This window comes from Euleptes europaea, chromosome 6 (assembly GCF_029931775.1).
Source record: "Euleptes europaea isolate rEulEur1 chromosome 6, rEulEur1.hap1, whole genome shotgun sequence".
NCBI classification, from domain to species: domain Eukaryota; kingdom Metazoa; phylum Chordata; class Lepidosauria; order Squamata; family Sphaerodactylidae; genus Euleptes; species Euleptes europaea.
The window spans coordinates 33,685,620-33,699,006 of NC_079317.1; the positions used below are offsets into that span (position 1 = coordinate 33,685,620).

The 13,387-nt window shown below is 44.3% G+C and overlaps 1 protein-coding gene across 1 annotated transcript in view; it reads right to left on the minus strand.

Annotated features, from left to right (window-relative positions):
• ADCK1 (aarF domain containing kinase 1) overlaps window positions 1–13,387 on the minus strand; it is a 124,411-nt gene that overhangs the window by 52,990 nt on the left and 58,034 nt on the right. The gene's annotated exons all lie outside the window — the stretch shown is intronic.

A 13,387-nucleotide genomic window follows, 5' to 3' on the forward strand; every position in this document is an offset into this window, starting at 1 on the left:
TGATATGGTTCTTAAAGGGAGGGGAAGAAAGTAAGTTGGAAGTTACAAGTGGAGGACCTGTAAGGGCTGAAGGGGGCCAGATGTCTTCCTTCTCACCACTCAACTACACCTCTTTTATTACTTTCTTCATGGGTCTTCCCTTTCCCTATCATCTATGCAAGTTATGTCTTTTTAATACTTTTAATATTTTTCTGCAACCTATACCTTATGCCAGGGGCCGGATCCCATGGGCCGGATCCGACCCTTGAGAGCTCTTATCCAGCCTGTAAGCCAGCCAAGGCGGCCACTCCTCCCCCACTCTTGATCTGGACTGGCGAGGCATGGCCCAGCCCGACCAAGTGGCATTTATGTCCTATTCGGCCCTCGTAACAATTAAGTTCAACACCTTGCCTTATACCTGGGGTGCCACCCCCTTGTGGAGTTTTGATCTACATATGAAAGTCACCATGGAAATTGGATAAATTATTATTTATTCAAGGAAAGAGTTATAAATATGTAAACATGTCTGGACTTAAAAATAACAGTTCTTGTTGAACTTGTCCTTTTTTTATGCTGACGATTCCTAGACATTAAACATAGACACGAGGACATGGTGAGAGAAGTATAGAGCTTTCTGCAGGTTATGAGGCAATTGCTGCTCTCAAGAAACCACCTTATACTGAGTCAGACCATTGGTCTATCAAGGTCAGTATAGTTTACTCTGATTAGTAGCAACTCTCCAAGGTCTCAGGCAGAGATCTTTCACAACATCTACTGCCTGATCCTTTTTAACTGGAGATGCCAAGAACTGAACACAGAAACTTCTGCACATGAAGCAGATGATCTATCACTAAGCACTAGTCACTCCACCTAGAATTGCCAGCTATGGGTTGGGAAAATACCCAGAGATTTTGGGGACCCTGGGAAGGTAGGGTTTGGGGAGTAGGGTAGCCAGGTCCCTCCTGGGCGGTTTTGGGGCAGAGCCTGAGGAGGGTGGTCTTTGGGGAGAGGAGAAACTTCAATGCCATAGAGTCCAATTGCCAAAGCTGCTATTTTCTCCAGGCGAACTGATCTTTATCGGCTGGAGATCAGTTGTAATAGCAGGAGATCTCCAGCTACTACCTAGAGCTTGGCAACCCTATTAGGGAAGGACCTCAGTAGGGTACAATGCCATCAAGTCCAGCCTGCAAAGCAGGGCTATAACTGGAGGGGGTGTTTGGAGGGCAGCCGCCCACCCTGTGGCATGCAGAGAGGGCAACAGAACTGCCCCTCCTACCCAGCCCACTCCTCCTGTAGGAGAGGCAGTTCTGCAGCCCTCTCTGATTGCCACAGGGGAGGCGGCTGCCCTCCCCGCCCCCCTCGCCGCTATGTCCCTGCTGCAAAGCAGCCATTTTCTCCAGGGGAACTGATCCTTGTGGTCTGGAAATCAGTTGTAATAATGAGAGATCTCCAGGGCCCCACCTAGAGGTTAGCAACCCTAACCCCACCTCATTAATTTCTTTGAAACCCCACCTGGAAATGCAGCACCCTGTTCTAGCAGGAAAGGCTGGCTCTGCTCCTCTACAACCATGGGAAATTCTTACTCTTTCACACCCTAAAAGTGAACTTTGGGGGCAAAAAGAATGAAATGCTCCTCAAAATTTAATTCAGATAATTTTAAAAAGTACCTTACCTTTTAAGCATCTGGGAAACAAGCTGCAGTGAGGAATGTTCTTTGTATGTTACATCTAAGTTAGATCCTCCCTGTAAAAATCAGTGTATTTCACCTGCCAACAGCCCTCAGGGATTGCCTCAGGGTTGCACTTTTGCTATTGCAGCTACTGTATTTTCTGATGAATGGCTAAGCAAAGCATGAACTGAAAGACTCCCTGCCCCTCTTTTCCCCAGAGGGAACAGCGTTTGCTCTTCAGAATTCCTCTTCTGCTTCCTTGATTCCCTCCCTCCATGATTTAACTCTCCTCAAAGTAGCGTCTGCTCACATGTAAATTTCCCTCAAAGCCCAGCCTGTAAAATGGGCTTGTTCACTAAACTCTATGAATAGGGAAGTAGGCACAGCTGGCCTATTCATAATCAACATAAAAATAGATTAGCACTGTACAGATTAAACATTATCATTTTCAACAGTTAACATAAATCAACTGCACTTCTGGGCCCAGCACAACGGCTGCTCCGCAGGGACCTAATCTACCAGGGAAAGGACTAGAGGGGATGTCGTGTTGTGTGCTTGTAGGGAGGAATGGAGTGACAATCGTTCGGGGACAATGTTTCCCTTTAACAGCCACCAAGATTCACTAGAATAATGAAGCCTGCTCTCAGGAAGAAAACTGGAAAATGTCTGTTTTCAATGCTCTATAGACATTACAGCAGCTAAGGGTTATTGTTATTATTATTTTTAAAAGCAGCAATCCCGCACTATACCATTGATTCCACATGAATCAATCCTAAAATAAATTCCTCCCCTGGGGCCATTCTCACAAAAATTCATGTGTATTAAAATGATCACTTCACAGGTTAGGACACAAACTCCACTAATGAGTGATCACTGTGTGAATATATTGTTGTAGATTCACTGCCCCACATGAGATCCCCAGAGAAAAGGCCCAGAAATACCTGAGATGTAGGGTTGCCAACCTCCACGTGGTGGCTGGAGATCTCCCAGAATTACAACTGATCTCCAGACTATATAAATAACTCATTTGTTTATTGTTTGCTTATTTGCAACATTTATTCCACTTCTCCTGGTGAAAATGGCTGCTTTGGAAGGTAGATTGTGTGGTATTATACCCTACCAAGGTCCCTCCACTCCTTAAAGCCCACTTTCCCAGGCTCCACCTTCAAATCTCTAGATACCTCCAAACCTGGAGTTGGCACTTGGTGACCCTATGCTTCAGCCAGTTCACAGCATGTCACGTGCTTCTCTCTCTGTTTCTCAGGGAGGGGCTGTGGCTCAGTGGTAGAAAACGCAGAAGGTTCCAGGTTCAATCCCCAGCATATCCAGCACAGGCGAACAGGAGGGAAGACGAGTATATTTTACCAGGATCTAAGTAAGGTCCTAGGCCATGATGCCAGTCCCTCACCATGGTATGGCCTATATATATCATTTCAGAAATAAAATAAGATTTTTTTCCCATGATTCATAGGATAGGATCACAGTGGGAGGGATAGTGTGCTACAAGTTTTGTACAGGGCCTAGAGAAATAACAGTCGAGCCCTGTTTCAAAAAGAAGCCACACTGTAATCAAGCCAATCACCACGAGGCTTTGCTGGACACCAGGAAGTGTGTTCTGAGACACCCCCTCTCCCAGATACCCATATTCTCCTAAAGAACTCCTCGAATATTCATAGTGGACAGGAAACACATCGGAGCAACAGCATGCCAAGACAGTAGGGTTGCCAGGTCCCTCTTCACAACCAGCAGGAGGTTTTTTGGGCAGAACCTGAGAAGGACAGGGTTTGGGGAGGGGAGGGACTTCAATACCATAGAGTCCAATTGCCAAAGTGGCCATTTTCTCCAGGTGAACTGATCTTTATCGGCAGGAGATCTCCAGCCGCCACCTGGAGGCTGGCAACCCTACAAGACAGCCACAAAGGCCTTACATTGAATGTAGAGTCCTCTCTCTGGGAGATACAGCGGTCTTCACTTCAGAAGCCAAAACCATAACAGCTGAAGACTCTGGCTGTAGTGCAGGCCACTGGCCCAAGATTGCCCTCAAAAGACCTCTCTTCTTAGAGGCGGGACAGGACTTGGCTCGGAGAGGCAGCAGCAGCATCTCTTGAAACTGAGGCGCTGCCACCTTTCAGTTGACTAATGGGGACCCATTTGTTCTGGCTGACATTAATGCTCACTGCCATCCATCTCCGACTCTTTAAATTACCTTTTTATGGCTGAAATCTTTTTCATAATTGATAAAAATCTCCTTTTTATATCCCATGTTATTGGAAAAAAAATATGTGCTGGGCTTTTTTTTTCTTTTATTCCTCATTTTAGTTTTAATATAAATGTGGTTTTTATTGATATCTGCTTGGAAAGCCTGACAAGCCTGCTGAGAAAGAGAGAGAGAGAGACGTGTTGAAAGGCGGTAAGAGAAGCAGTCCCGCCCTTTCCCGTTTTATGTTTCTCCTTCATCATCCTCATCTTCGTCGCCTTGAGCTGTCAAGCCTAACTGCTTAGAACAGAACACTGCTGGAGTGGGTCACAAAAAAACATTTAGAAGAGCCCCCAGTTAAGAAGCAGAGAAGCAACCAAAGCAGAAGCAGAGTTTAGGATGATAGCCCTTCCAAAATTCCCAGTTCATTGGAATTTGTTAACTGATGAAATAATACTAGAGAGTTATTGTGTAGAGAAGGATCCGAGGGATCAACCAAGTCTAATATTCCTCACTGACACAGGCCTCCTGAAAGATTGACAGATGCTTCTCACCACTTGCATGACCAGCCACATAGCAAGGTTTAACTCAAGAAATTGGCCTCTGAGATTTTACTACGCACTGGTCACACATTATCACATTTTTCCCAACAGGTGGAGTATATACACCAGTCAACATTTTTCAGGTTTTTGCCTGCAGCCATAAAGATTCTGCTTCAAAATCTATTAAATGTCCTGATTGTCTAGGCTGCTATCAAATCATGTAACTTTGAATGTACACACCTATTTTAAGCTCCCAATTTCAAATGCAGTATTCACATTCACTGTGTTCGTTATGATTGTTACAACAAGTAACTATATTCTACCTAAGAGGTGGATTCATTCAATCAGCCAGTGAGGTGTGATGATTAGGGTCAGAAAAGTGGGGGGGGGGTTTTCCACGAGTAGGGTTGCCAGGTCCCTCTTCGCCACTGGCGGGAGGTTTTTTGGGCAGAGGCTGAGGAGGGTGGGATTCGGGGAGGCAAGGGGCTTCAGTGCCATAGAGTCCCAATTGCCAAAGCGGGCCTTTTTCTCCAGGGGAACTGATCTCTATCAGCTGGAGATCAGTTGAAATAGCAGGAGGTCTCCATCTAGAACCTGGAGGTTGGCAATCCTATCCACAAGAGTCTCAGGGAGGGATCCCATTCCCCCCCTCCCATCACCAAGCCCAGCAGAGTTCCAGGCTCCACCCTCCCACCTTTGAGCCTGCTGTAATGGCATGTCTCCAGCTGCCGCCTGGCTAGCACCAGCTCCTGGCATTCACCTCTCTGAAGATTAAAGGTAAATACATTGTCTGCATATGTGCAGACTATGCTTTTTTATTTGGCGGGGGAATATAAACCCCCTCCAATGTATTTTTTCAAGGTTTCAGATTTTTTTCTGCAAACCTGGGGGGACCCCCAAGTTTGCAGGAAAATCTGCTTAGTGTTGGTGTGGCTGCAATCCGTGTAGATATCCGCAAGCGGGGGCCACATGCTGCTATTAGATACATAAATTAGGTCTGGGGAGACCCAGGTCCGATTCCTTCTTGCCATGAATTTCACTGAGTGACCTTGGGCCACTCCTTCTCACCCAGCCTAATCTATCCCATATGGTTGTTGGTGCAAGAAAACCATGTCTGCCACTAGGGTTGCCAGCTCCAGGTTGGGAAATACCTGGAGATTTTGGGGTTGGAGCCTGAGAAGGGCAGGGTTTGGGGAGGGGAGGGACCTCAATGCCGTAGAGTCCAATTGCCAAAGCAGCCAGGTGAACTGATCTCTATCGGCTGGAGATCAGTTGTAATAGCGAGACATCTCCAGCTATTACCTGGAGGTTGGCAACCCTATCTGCCACCCACAGCTCCTTGATGAAGGCAGAATAAATAGAATCAGGATTGATTCTACTGATCAAGGCTTGGGAAAACATCTTTACAATTAGAGAAAAGAATGCCCTCCTATACATCTCTTGGAAAGATGGTGAATTTTAGAATAACCAAAGACATAATATTGAAACAGAAATCACAGCAAGTTCTTCACATACACACATACAGAATACATTTCAACACCATGAACAAACCTTGCATTTTCCCCATAGGGAACTCATCCATTTCTATTCCAGGGAAAATTCCACCTCTGGCAAGATACTAGTTACAACAGGAGAAGGCTCAGAGAGAAGTGTTACCCTCCCGCCCCCCGCTCGCCCAATCCTGAAGCCCCATCACCACCTGCAATGGCATCTGCTGTTTAACAAGAGTTTAAAAATCCAATATCAGATCTCCAAACTCTCACCCTGAAGCAAATTAAATTAATATGCAAAAATTGTCCTAAAAGGGAGTAGCACTGAAACGATGTTAAAAATGGGACTTGGTCCTAGAAAATACCATTTTAAGATACAGGTTGTTCGTCAGGGAAAACTTATGAATGAATGATGGACCAATAGTAGCCAATTTAACAGCACTTCCCATTATAGTTTCTTAACAACCAGCTTGGACTTCTTTCTGTTTAGCTTGGCTGCATTCAAAACTAGAAATGTTTACCCCCACCCCACCCTCGCCGGCACCCCACAGAACCCTAGTCTTAGCACTTATCAACACAATTCTCCCTGCCTTCAGTTTATCCTCCCAAAGCAACCCTATGAAGTAGATTATTCTGATGAAAAGACAGTGATTGGCTCAAAATTCCCCAAGATAATTTCATGGCAGAGTGGGGATTTCAAACCTGAGTCTCCCAGATTCCAATATAACACTATAACTGCTACATGACACCACTACACTATGTTTCTAATGTACCAAAATTAGAAACTCTCCTTGTGCAAGTTCCATCGTTGAGAATGAGGAAGCAGTGATAGATTCCGCCTAAAGTTTAAGCAGGAGGCCATGCTTTTTCTGAGGCCTTACCCTTAAAACCTATTTTATACCCACAGACATCATGTAAAGGGATCCAGATTCCAGGTCTATAATATCTTCTACCAGATCAGCTGGTGCAATTCATCTCTCTGAAGCTACCAGCATTTGGAAATGAAATATACCTGTCATCTCTGAAAAGAGAGAGAGAGAGAGAGAGAGCAAAGTTCACTAGAATACTGCTTCTAGTAGCAAACTATATGGAATAATTTATTTTGTTTTTATTTTATTGTTATTTATTTATCCTTTATTTTATTTTTTAATTTTTTATCCTTTATTTTAATATTTATTTTTACTTTTAAATTGTTTGTTTATTTGTTGTTTGTTGTTTTTAGATGGAGATGGCTATTGTACACCGAGGTCTCTGCAGACCAGGCCTTCAAATCTTCTCTTGCATAATAAGCAGTGTTCAGGGTGGATCTAGCTGGCCATCTGCTGGCCACTGAGGGGCAGAACTCCCACAAGGAGAGTGCCCTGTTCACAGAGCAGTGAACAGTCTTGCTTTTGACAGGATACACAGAGAAATCACTGTCATGGCCTACATTAAAAACACACACACATGCACACAAACTTCCAATACAAGGAATATTCTGAATTTTCACTATCTACACAACAAAAAGAGCAGGGGAGGAAACAAAAGAGTCTTGTGGCAGTTCAAAGACTAACCGATTTATTGCAGCACAAATATCCGCAGACTAGACCCCACTTCATCAGATGGAATTTGTCAGCGGCTGAAGTCATTGTTGAGCATGCATCGCAGATAAGGTGCCACAGGAGGTCTGGTGAAACAGTTCACACAGTTACCCAGCCAAAAATCTTCGTGGGGTAGAGGAGGAAATGTGTCACATGAACACATAAAGCTGCCTTATACTGAATCAGACCCTTGACCCATCAAAGACAGTATTGTCCACTCAGACCAGCAATGGCTCTCCAGGGTCTCAGGTAGAGGTCTTTCACTGCACCTTCTTTCCTGGTCCCTTTAATTCCCATCTCCCACAGCAGCCACACCCAGACGCCTCTTAGAAGTCCACAAACAGGGCATAAAGACAGTGCCCTCCCCTGTTCCCTGTCCCCAACATCTGGTACTCATAGATCCACTACCCAGTTAAAATTTAGGTATCATGATCAATAGCCATTAATATACCAACCCTCCATGAATTTATCTAACCCTTTTTTAAAGACACCCAAATTAGCAGTTATCGCCATGTCTTATAGTAAATCAGTAAGTTCATGGTGCATTGTGTGAAGAAGTAGTTTTTATTTCTTTTACATTTTTATTTTAAATTAAATCACAAAAGAAACCCACTGTCTACTTTCATTCGTGATTCAAGATGTTATTTTCTGAGCCAAACTACATGGCCTACATATGCCTTCGAGATTGTCTACTTCCTAATGTCACCTCACAGTCCTGAAGATTACCTGAAAAGCACTTGCTTGACTGTACTACCTGGGTGCGAAGTTTAAACAGAAAGGGCAAGCAGAGAAATATACTCAGTCCCGTCTCATCCCCCAAATTCTGAAACTCTTCTTCCCTAGCTAGCAAATGAACAAAGTTTTAGAATTTTTCTGTAGCAGGGTAAGACTTTTGTTTGGATTGAACCTAAGAGCCCCCTTAAACAGGAACAGAGTAGGGTTTTTATATAATTTAATATTTTGGATCTTCATTTACAGCCAACGTATGGTGACCCCTCACAGGATTTTCAAGGCAAGAGACAAAACAGAGGTGGTTTGCCATTTCCCACTTCTGCAGAGCAACCCTGGACTTCCTTAGTGGTTTCCCATCCAAGTACTGACCCTGCTTAGCTTCCAACATCTGACAAGACTGGGCTAGCCTGGGTGATCTAGGTCAGGGCCTTGTTACAGTACTGATTTTTTTAAACTGTCCATTATCTCAGGAATGGAAATGAACAGAAACTGATATAAATAAATGAACTGAAGTTTGATTCCCTGTGTGTGAGACAGTATGTGCATATATTTGTACTATGAAATCACAAATGTCCAGAATAACCACTGCTCTGCATAAGAAATATTAGGGCAATTAGATTTATTCTTTCGTTCGTGTGCTAGAAGTGAGGAAGGTTGAATACTTGAACTGTGAGATGTGCCCACAGTGAGATATGCTGCCAAGCCTAGATTTCATAATAGCCCGTGCATAGATAAAATAGGGGCAAAGGAAGAATTTGTCACAATACTGTGTGTGTATGTGTTTCGAATTCTTTAAATCTTTTCTCACAAGACAAGCCCACTGAGAACCTTATCGGCTCTGTTGTCCTCTGAAAAATGCTCACATTTCTGAGGGTCACGAGGCTTCAACAATATATTCTGAACAGGCTCTCGCTAAGGTTATCCAGGGACAATAACCCACTCTTCACAACGACATGCTGCTACTGCTGCGACTGTAGCCCTAAATCACGCCTCTCCCCCCTTCCCTCTCATGTCCACAGTTCAGTGCCGGAGCACACTAGCAGTCATGGGTATCAGCAGCACGTTGCAAGGTTAGGCAGCTGCTGGTGCCCCATGAATAGCCAAAATGCTAAACTCACACCCAATGTGAACCCTAAGCCTCCTCCTTTCTCTGCTCTTCCGATGCTTGGGAGACCAACAAAAAAAATGCAGATTAAGGATCACAGGATTCAATGAGTGCACCCCCTTGCTGACAGAACAGCAAGTCTCTGGCCAGTCAGAGGGGTCAATGCAGTTCTCTTCACTAGGATGACCCGCTCTGAGTCTGTTGCCTGGAGGCTTACAGAAATTTGGAGCAATACCATCTGGACAGAAAGAAGGGCAAGTCCCATGTATAAAGGTATTCTGTGTTTCTTTCTACTGTCTGGACTCTACTATCTGTGCTAGCCATACAACTCCCTTCATCTGTTTTGGGGGGGGGGGTTGGTACGTAAGCTGAATAGGCTTTGTGATACAGCAAGATCTAGACTGTTTTGCACTGTACTTTGTAATAGATGATGTTTCAGGGAGCAGCCTCCTAAGTTTCCATTCAATTCATTGTAGAATTGTTGTTTGGGATCTTTCTATATACTTGGTGGCCTCGTGGTGATGTTGATTCTATTACCTTAGGCAGATCATGAAAGGGAGGGCATTTTGGCCATCTTCTGGACTTGGAGTGGGGGTCACTGGGGGTATGGGGGGGAAGTAGTTGTAAGTTTCCTGCATTGTGCAGGTTGGACTGGATGACCCTGGTAGTCCCTTCCAGCTCTATGATTCTATTCTATGATTTTATGATTCATGCTAAAACTTTTGTATTGTCAGCAACCAGGCCCCATTGGTTCCCAGGGCAGAGGGATCCTTATCTTGTCATAACAGGTTTCATGACACTCAGGGAGATCAATACAGTACCTCTATGAATCTGAGCTCTCACACATATACAAACTCAACAGACCTCTTTGTTACAATGGTCAAGACTGATCTCAGATTTTACTAGCTCTGTGGCATAACTGGGGGTTATTGGAAGGTTGGGCACCAGTTACAGCAACAACTTGAAAAGTAAGGGGGGAAAAGATAATGGATTGGCCAAACCATATGGCTTCTTTGTCCTCCTACCTGATCAATTATACTCTCCAAAGATGGTGATTTTCATAATTCTTGGGTGCTATGCTACAGTACTGGCTCCTCAAAAGAGCAACAGAATAGATTGCAATGTTAGTCTTTTACAAATCTTTGGCTTGCCAGATGTTCCTAATTCCAGATCATTACAGATGCACAAAACATAATCAGTGTCCCTTATTTCAGACACCATACATTCAGAGTATACTTTAGTTTTAAAATTTGGAAGAGCCAACACTTATCATCTGTCCGTGTATGGGAAAGAAGTTATTGTCCCCAGTTAACTGTATTAATTTTACAAAATTAGTGCCAGGTTGAATTTATCGCAGAAGTAACTGATTAGACTTCCACTTAAGAGTGGTATCTTGAACTAGCAAGGAAAATCCATGTATGAAAAGTTTTTGCTTGTGCAACTGATGCAAGGAACATAACAACCTGGACTCCACTGGACTGATCAGAAGTAACTGTTGATAAGAATGGGGGTCTACCAGCGCGCTCAGGGCCAATTACTTACCGTATACAGAAATAGTTGCATGAAATGAGAGCTGGATCAAGGCCCAGGAATTTGAACCAAGAAGACTTCAATACATTAAGTTCCTTAATATCCAGATTTTAAAAAGAAAGGATAACAAATGGTAAATTGTCTCCTGGAGTTTAAATGATCCTGTTAAAATTTTAAGCTGTTAAAATTGGTAGTAAGACCTCATTAACAGGCTGCAGCCAAAAGCCAACAGAGCAACAATTGGCTTCATAATTCGGTAGTGGGGCTCATCTGAGAAAGGCTGTCTCTAAGCCCAAGACATGAAGAGCCATGAAGAGCTTCAAAGCCCAAGCCATTGAAGAACTTCAAAAGTAGGAACCTGTATCTTGAATTGGGACACAGAAGCTAACTAATGAAAAGCACCGTTGCTATAAAACAGGCCACTGAATATATCCCCACCTCCAAATGAACAACAGAATCAAATTGATAAAAAGCATTTCAGGCTGCCACCAACAGTTGTCTATCCAAGAGCACAAGATGGTCGAGGAGGAGTACTAGGATCTCAGTACTGATGGGGCAACTACCTCACCATCAACCACAGGTCTCCCATTCAGAGACATGAGAATAACCTACCAGCATCACCTCCATCTGTAGGGTTGCCAGCTCTGGGTTGGGAAATACCTGGAGATTTGGGGGGAGGAGCCTGTGGTGGGCAGGGTTTGGAGATGGGAGGGACCTCAGCATATAGAGTCCACCCTCCAAAGCAGACATTTTCTCCAGGTGAACTGATCTTGGTCATCTGGAGATCAACTGTAATAGCGGGAGATCACCAGTTGCCACCTGGAGGCTACTTTTGATTCATCTGCTTTTGATTCAGCTTCAGTCAGTTTGACTGCATCTATTTAATCATGGCCTCCAGATACTGGTTTAGGGACTGCTCTGTGATGCTCAAGACACAGGGCTCAGCAACATCGGCACATTGATCGTACGCAACTCCAAAGCTCTAGATCTCTCCCAGTGGCTTCATGAACATTTTAAAGTGCATCAGCAATCCAACTGAACCATAGGAAACCCCTCACAGAAGTTCTAAGCTGGTATCATCAGTAATCACTATGGTTGTCAACCTCAGGGGAGGGCATGGCAATCTCCTGGAATTACAACTGATCGCCAGGAAAAAATGGCTGCTTTGGAGGGTGGACTCTATGACATTATACTCCACTGAGGTCCCTCCCCTCCCTAAACCATGCTTTCCCCAGGCTCCACCCACAAATCTCTCCAAATTTCCCTGTCTGGAACAGGCTACCCTATACTTATATTCCACCAAAGAGCAAAGTCACTCAAGGGTTACAACAGACACCCCTGTCAGATATTCTAGTCAGCAACATTTTATGGCCCCCTTTATCAAAAGCTACCAAGAGGCTCAAAACAATCAACAGAGGGGAGTTCCTTATGTCGGTCTCAAGAGACAGATTATCCACCCGTTACAAAAGCTATCTCAGTCCATACTCATCCAGCATCATAACACACCTCTCTCCTGCCTTATCTTTTCCTTTCAAATGATGTCTTCCTTCCTTTTCCTTTGATTATCTCTTCCCATTTCCCTGTGTCATTTTCTCTCTGTCTCTTTAAAATTCAATATCACCCTGGTGCTGCCCATGGAGGAGAAGTGATGCTAAGAGAAAAATCTGTGGCTGAAAGGGGATTCGGGCTGCCTCGCTGGGAATCAATGAGGCACGGAAGGCTCGGTCTAGCTCCTGAAACACTGAAAGAAAACAGGCTCAGTGGCCTCCGAAAATGTATTCAAGAGGGAAGAAAAGGCCTCTGTTACAGAAGCTTAATTCAACCAGCCACACAAGCACAGTCAGAAGCAGCCAAAATCTGAATTTTAATATGCAATTTTTCAACCTTTCTCCACATATGGGAAGCTCTAGGTGAATAGGGTACAGTTGGGGAGGGCAGAATAATGCTAAGCTGGGCTTTGCTTGGCCATACTGGCTTGCACAGATAGAATCCATTTTCAGCACCAGGGCCCATCTATAAAACCCAAGTGGCATATAATATACAGAAAGGTGCTCCTTTTTTACCTCTATTACCTCTATGCCAACACCACCAAACTCAACATGCTCCAGGGCATTGGGCTTCTAATGCTGTCTGCACTGGCTACTCACAAGCATTCCAACTAAGTTCAAGGTGATACTTTTAATCTATATTGGCCACAAAAGCTTGGCCCAGGGTACCCAGTGGTCTTTCTGTGGTGTCTATGGTCAGTCGCAATGTCTAAAGATCAACCAAGAGTTTCTACCCAATAGATATAAAGAGACATTCTCCATAGCTACCTGACAGTCATGGAATTCTCTTCCCTTGCAGACCCTCCATTCTCTTCCCTTGCAGACCCTCCAACGTCCGAGCATCTGCCAGAAATATTGTCGAAGGCTTTCACGGTCAGAGTTCATTGGTTCTTGTAGGTTATCCGGGCTGTGTAACCGTGGTCTTGGAATTTTCTTTCCTGACGTTTCGCCAGCAACTGTGGCAGGCATCTTCAGAGTAGTAACACTGAAGGACAGTGTCTCTCAGTGTCAAGGGT